This window comes from Gavialis gangeticus, unplaced genomic scaffold (assembly GCF_001723915.1).
Source record: "Gavialis gangeticus isolate Ggan-Ray unplaced genomic scaffold, GavGan_comp1, whole genome shotgun sequence".
Lineage (NCBI taxonomy): Eukaryota > Metazoa > Chordata > Crocodylia > Gavialidae > Gavialis > Gavialis gangeticus.
Genome location: NW_017729024.1, coordinates 4,623,898 through 4,630,808, shown reverse-complemented (window position 1 = coordinate 4,630,808; position 6,911 = coordinate 4,623,898). Strand labels below are relative to the sequence as shown.

Sequence of the window (6,911 nt, the reverse complement as noted above, 5' to 3'; positions counted from 1 at the left end):
GTATGTTTAGGCTGACATGGTTAGCATTTTTTAAAGAATTCCATCAGCAACTCATTCTTTCCCAGACTTAGTCCCTCATCAAATATTTCTATGTGGCATTTCCATATACTGCTTATTAATACACAAACACACACACACACACACACACACACACACACACACACACACAGAATATATATATCTATATATATAAATACACACACACACACACACAGAGTAAAACTGGCAACCCCCTGGCATAAGGGGGTTGCCAGTTATGTAAAAATTCCAGTTATCTGAAATAACTCAGCAGGAGTTTTCAGATAGCAAGGGGAGGGAGAGGGGGAGGGAGGGTGGCAGTGGTTGTACACGGAGTGGTGGCAGCGCAGGGTGGTGGGTGATGGTGGCCACCACCATGTGCGAGCTTCATCTTTTCCCTCTCTGTGTCCGGCTGGAAATTCCAGTTAATAGAATTTCTGGTTACTTAAATGCCGGATAACAAAGATTTTACTGTGTGTGTATTCCAAATAATACAGTTTATAGTAATATATATATTTGTCTTGATCTTGGTCTGCCTGTAAATTAAATTCATGGGTGTTTACTCCTGGATTTCAGTGGGAGCAGGTCCTTTATTTTGACAGGGCTTACTATAAACTGCACTGTTTGGGATGTTTATACATTTCTAAGATGTTCATTTCAACAGACTTAATTGTGTAGATACTATAGAACTTAATGCATGAGATACATTTTCCTATCTGAAACTACTTTTCCTATCTGATCCCTGTACTACGGATATCCATTGCACTGGCAAAATCTCCATGCTCCTGAAATGTTCAGAAATGTGGCCTGGCTAGAGCACTGGATAGAATTTGGAAGACATAGCTTCTTTTTCCAGCTTTACCCATTGGGATGCTAGATGACAGTGGGTAAGGTCACTTCACTTATTTTTCTCATTTACCCCATATGTAAAATAGGGTTAATGACACTGACCTCCTTTGCAAAGCACTTGAGGTCTACTGGAGTCATTTGTAAATAGTGTCCCAGTATAATCTTCCCAATGCTTAACTTCTTGAATTGCTTTTGTGAAGAATGATCACTGAATTTGTTCTACATTAGAACCTTGCTCTAGTAGCCATTAATTACTGTTTATACATCAAGGTCAAGATTTTAAAAACTAATTAACAATTTTGAGTACCTTATATTTTAGGACCCCATTTCAGACATTGTAAAGAGGCCTGATTTTCAGAGACTGCATGTTCAGCCCTCTCTTAAAATCAAGACTTTTTAAACTGTCTCTACTTAGATATTCAAAAACATCCACAACTGCTAGTCACTTTTGAAAATTTGGTGTAAATACATCTAAGTAACAATTACAATAGCTTTATCAAACCCCTTCAATATTCTTATTTTACATAGATTAATATTAAATTTCTTCCTTTCATAAAAGAAAATTCTGGTTGGTCTCTATAGACCCAATCCTATTTTGCCTTTATACACCTAAATTTACATACCCATATGATGGCAAATAGTGGCACTTTCTCATAGTGCCAGATAGAAGTCAAATGGCAGAGCCTCCAACATTTGAACTGCACTGCCTTATAGTTAGGACATTTGCCCAGGGAGCTGGAGAGTTAGGGCATTTTAACACATTCTGGGGGTAGAGAGACTGCTTTAATTAGATTTGTTCTGAAAGCCACACTAATTAAAGTGCCCACAGAGTCTTGTGTATCAGCATCCCCACACTTCAGAATGATGGCAGGGATATTTTAACTAAAGCTCATTCAACGAGCTTTAGTTAAAGTACCCTGCCAGCATTTTGAAGTGTGGGGATGCTGATACAAGCGACATGGAGGCTGATTGGAGTGCACTATAATTACAGCACATCAGAGCAGTCTCCTGGCATGTCTACAGGCACCGTTAGATTCTAGTCTTTCCCCTTACGTATCTCCCACTTTGCAGCGGCATGTTCTTACCACCAGGCCATGATCTTTATGTTCCTAGGAGGATGCCTTAATCACTAGGTTGTAAAGCAGAAGCACCAAATTAATTTGTCCCCACAGGGCAGATCTAGACCATGGGGATGAGCTACCTCTGAGGCCAAAGCAGCCAGAGCCATTGTGTAATCCTAGCTAGAGAACCCAGGGGAGTTAACACTATTACTGTTAATCTAGGGGAAGGAGGAGTGAGGAGGGGGCCTTTTCCCATGCTGCCAATTTTATTCACTAATGGCAACTGAAAACCCAAATTTCAGTGACATACAAAGGGGTAGCGGTGAGCAGCCACAGCATTAACCCTCTGGGTTCTGGAGTTGAACCAATGTAGCAACTCTGGCAACTGTGACAACAAAGCCTGCTGGCCAGGTGACCTACCTCTACAAGCTGCATCTGGCCCACTGACCAGATGTTTGACACTTGTACTCTAGGGCTAAAAGGTAGAAGGGCCCTCCAGCATCAGGCATATGCAACTTTCTCTTTCTAGGCTTCTTTACACATGCTCCTGGGTGGGAGGGGCACTTTCATTAGAGCAGCTCTCGGGAGCCACTCTAATTAAAGCACCCACAGCATCTCATGTATTCAGCGTCCTGTGCTTCAAAATGGCAGTGGGACTGGACCAGATTAATCAAACCTGCTCCAATGCGTACCAGTTAGCATGCATAGGAGCAGGCATCAGGCATGTGTATAGGTGCCCTCCGTGACTAATGTTTTGCAACTTGCTTAGTATTAACAATGTGCCCAGGAAATTTCTATACAGTATAAGCTCATAAATCTGGCATGCTTGGGACCATTTTGAAAATTCCATTTCTTTAAACTGGAGCGTTGGCCAGTCACGGAGAAGTGAGGGGCAGCTGTGGTGGCCAGTTCTGGGGCATTGGCCACATGCAGAGTGGGGTGCTGGATGGCAACAGCAGCCTCCGCATGTAAGCTTCCTCCTCTGCATCCAGAGGAGCAGAGGGGGAAGCTTAAAAAGTGTTGGATTTTTGAGAATTCCGGATTTTTGAGATCTAGATTTATGAGGTTATACTGTATTACCCTGACACCTATGCAGACTACTAGCATACTCAGGAAGTACATTGTGAGTGTAGATAAGTAGAAGCTAAACTATGCATAAGTCACAAAAATTGTAGTTAAGTGGCTATGTAAGTGGTAAAGGTGAAAAAAGATTTAAGACTATGGGTATATGTCTGTCTTCTAGAACTCACTAAGAGCACAGAAAGAAGTGACAATTTTCTCCCAATATGGCCACAGAAAGCAGTTTATAGCAGTGACCAAACACAAGCGCACAGCTTCAGACAGCTTCAAAAATGGCCAATCAGGTAAAAAGCTGACCTCTCATTGCATGAAATATCAGAAGAAGATGTTTCAAAATGTAGTGTCTTCTGTAACTTATGTATGCACAGAGCTCCCAGCTTGTCGCTGTTTTCAGAATAGGAAGAAGAAAGGGAGCAGTTTGGGTTTTTTTCAGCCCCTCCTGGAGGATGGGGTGGGTGGAGGCTCCAATTCGCCCATCATATCCTTCAGCACCAGCTGGGAAGCCCCAAGAATGAGCTCCCTCCACTGCCTTTCTCCCTTCCCATTCTGAAAACAGCAAGCGCTGGCAGGGAGCCCTGGCCATTGCTGTGGGAACCTGGCTGCAGGCTCCCAGCCCACAGCAAGATTCCCCTCTGCCCTGGAACCAACAGTGAACTTCTGTTCGGTCTGGGGAATGTTGCAACTCAGAATGCTTTGTAGAAAATATTCTGAATTACAGCTGGGAGCTGCACTTCTGTCTGCACCCTGTCATAGTTTTCTTGTTTGATACAATTAGGCTCTGTACATTCTTTTATCATATTAATTTAGCTTAACATACAAATTCTGTCAGCTATTGGCATAGAAGTGTAAAGTACAGGAGGTGAGGAAAGGCCTAGGTAATACTGACATGAGAATAATTTACTCAAGTTAAATGTATATCCCTTCATCTATTATTTACCTATCTCCTTACATATGATAAAGTCATTTACCTAACAGTAAAGTCATTTACTTGAAGCAGGCAGCACAGCACAGCCCAGGAATGGAAAGTATGCTGGGATGTTGGGGGACTCTGATTTAACTTGAACCAGGAAGGGGTCTGGGATAGCAATTTCATAAACCAGTTTGACCCAAATCCGTTAAGTCTAATACTACATTCAGCCAGGTTTATCTTAAACCAGTTTCATCCATTTTGAAACTGGGTATGTGTACTGAACTTCTGTTTTGTTACAAGTTTAAACCAGTTTCTGATCACTTAAACCAGTTTATGCGTAACTTCTGTCCCTAGCCTTTGAGTCACATCGTTGAGCTGCCTGTCAGTGCAGGATTATTCCCTGTGGTCTATTTTTGTTGCATGTCTTCTTTCATGTGATCTATCCTTATATCAGTAAAGTCCACCTTTATTTAAAGAAATAGTGAGAAGAATCAAAGTTTCATTGTAAAACAAACAATTGCACTAAATCTTTCCCTTCACTAGTAAAATATACTTTAAAAGTCTTACCCATTCAAACAGATGGTCTTAGAATCAGCAATAAACACAGTGAGAAAGCCCTAGGGTGCCTGTATATGTGTGGGATGCCTGCTCCAACACACTGTAATTACCGTGTAATTAGTACATTCCAGCAGCCTTAGCATCTTGTGTATTCAGTGTCCCCACACTTCAAAATGGTGGCGGGAGCTCTTTAACTAAAGCTCATTGAACAAGCTTTAGTTAAAGTGCCCCCGCCACCACTTTAAAACACAGGACACTGAATACACAAGACACTGTGGGCGCTTTAATTAGAACAGCTCTTGAGAGCCACTCTAATTAAAGTACACCCTCTACCCCTGGAGCATGTGTAAGAACACCCCTAGTGGCTAGAAATGCACTGTACTACTGTATTACAACCTTTCTCAGCAGGCTTTACTAAATTGCTGGAGAAGACAGTGCCAGACACCACAGTTGAGTCTTCAGTACAGCCTCTGCCAATGTAAATGCTAATCTGGCTAAATCAGTGTTAGAACTGATAGTAATACGGGGGTAAATTGTACAATTGTATACATGGCTTCTATACCAAATCCTGAATTTCTTACTCAGTTTTGACTCAGTCAAAGCCTTAATTTCATTTAGTTTTGCCTTCATAAGGAGTACATGTTTTTAGTATTTGGCCTTGAGTAGTATCATGGTTACTTGTGATTAATCATACTGCATTTGCAGAGTTCCTAGGTAGTTTCTAAAAAAAGAGCATGAGCCAAATTCCGTATATTTTTTTCCTCTTGTCTTTAAGAAGTAACACTGCAAGGAGAAAAATATCCTGTTGCTTGTCATGATTGATAAAATAAGTATGTTTTTCAGTCCTTCAGTGTTCAAGTGTTTTCAACAGAGTAGTGAATAATACCAGGTGTTCTGTGGGATAGAGACATTGTATTCACATTTTGTTTCATAGGAAACCATGGAATAAAGCCATGTTTGCATTCTATAGCGGGAAACAAAGAAATGAATATTCTTCAAGTGGCTGCCTTCAGTGTGAAATGTGGAATGAGGGAGGTTTTGTTTACTGTGAAGAATGTCACTACCAAGTTTCTTAATCCTTTGTCAACACTGAACTAATTCAGCTTTCATACAGCTGAAGGGAAGGGCATTGAATAAATAGGATCAGTTACATTCTTCTAATATCTTACTGTATTAACATTAGACTTTGTAGATTGCTCTGCTTAAAGGGCTGATTCAGATATATGCTTCAAGGAGTTGTTTTCTTTTCTTTTCTTTTTTCTTTTGATAACACATTGGGAGCCTCTGCTTTAAAATGTACCAGTAAACAATGGAACATGACTGCGAAACACACATGACACATTTTGCAATGATACCAACTAGGCAGTAATAGGAGTTACAAGCTACATCACCAGACTGGTCAGTACAATTAATACCATTAAAGTAATTAGGCCTGGCAGCTGTAAGGTCAAATAAAGGTAACTTTGCAACAACAATATACCAGCAGAAAATTACTGACATTTCCAACTAAATTATATTTTCTAAATTGTTGTCTTAATGCTAAATAAATAAAGTTATGCTAATTCAGGGACTGATTACAGACTGAAATTAACACAATTGCTTGTTCCACAGTCTGCTAGGGTTAACATTTTTTAACATAATTAATAGCCTTTACTTACTGTGTCTGGTTATATGTGGTGTATCTCATTTACATTCCTTTGGAATATGCTGACAGTGCTAAATGTCTGGGAAGAAAGATCTCATCCAGTGGAGGAAAATGGTTCTTCATGTTATAATGCTTATAATGGACATGGTTGCTGCACTGTTTTAATAATAATGACCAGAAAAGGAATGTGAAAGAGTGAAGCTCTATGCTGTTTTTCTTTTCAGTTTTGTGTTCCAAGCCTTTCCTGGAGTCAATGTGAAATGTAATTGCTCTTTTGACCTCTATCTTCTCTCTCCCCAGGTCTGAGGAAGAGCTACACTGGTTGATTATTGCAGGAATGAAAGGCACTCTGACCTTGTCGACCAAACGCCTTGCTGCTTTCAATGTTGCCCATTATGCTGAAGGCAGGCAACTCCTGGAGAGAGACTGGAATCTACAGGAGAGCTGCTATCTGGGCAACCTGCCAGCAAAGGCTTCATCATCAGCAAGTCAGACATGGCCAAACAGCTAAGGCAGCTAAGGAAACGCGGGAGGGGGGCGTGGGGAAAAGTATATCAAAACATTGTTAGCACAGAATATAAAGAGCTTTCAGAAGCTGATCACAGATTGCTGCTTCATTAATAAGGCTTTGTATCTTACACCTGAAATGAAAAATAACTGGGAAGCACATGAGGAAGAAGAGTACAGTAACCAATTTGCAATGGAATGTGCAGTAATTAAAATAGGGGGGAACGATGTTTTCACAATAACCGAGAAAGTGTTCTGGTATAACTATCAAGTGAAAATACTT

At 40.6% G+C, this 6,911-nt stretch overlaps 1 long non-coding RNA gene across 1 annotated transcript in view; it reads right to left on the bottom strand.

The window, feature by feature from the left end:
• LOC109297197 overlaps positions 1-6,423 on the bottom strand; it is a 52,769-nt gene extending 46,346 nt beyond the window's left edge. Inside the window, exon 1 of the long non-coding RNA XR_002097235.1 lies at positions 6,135-6,423. This is a non-coding gene — a long non-coding RNA (uncharacterized LOC109297197). The remainder of the gene's footprint in view (positions 1-6,134) is intronic.
• Positions 6,424-6,911: the final 488 nt, after the last annotated feature.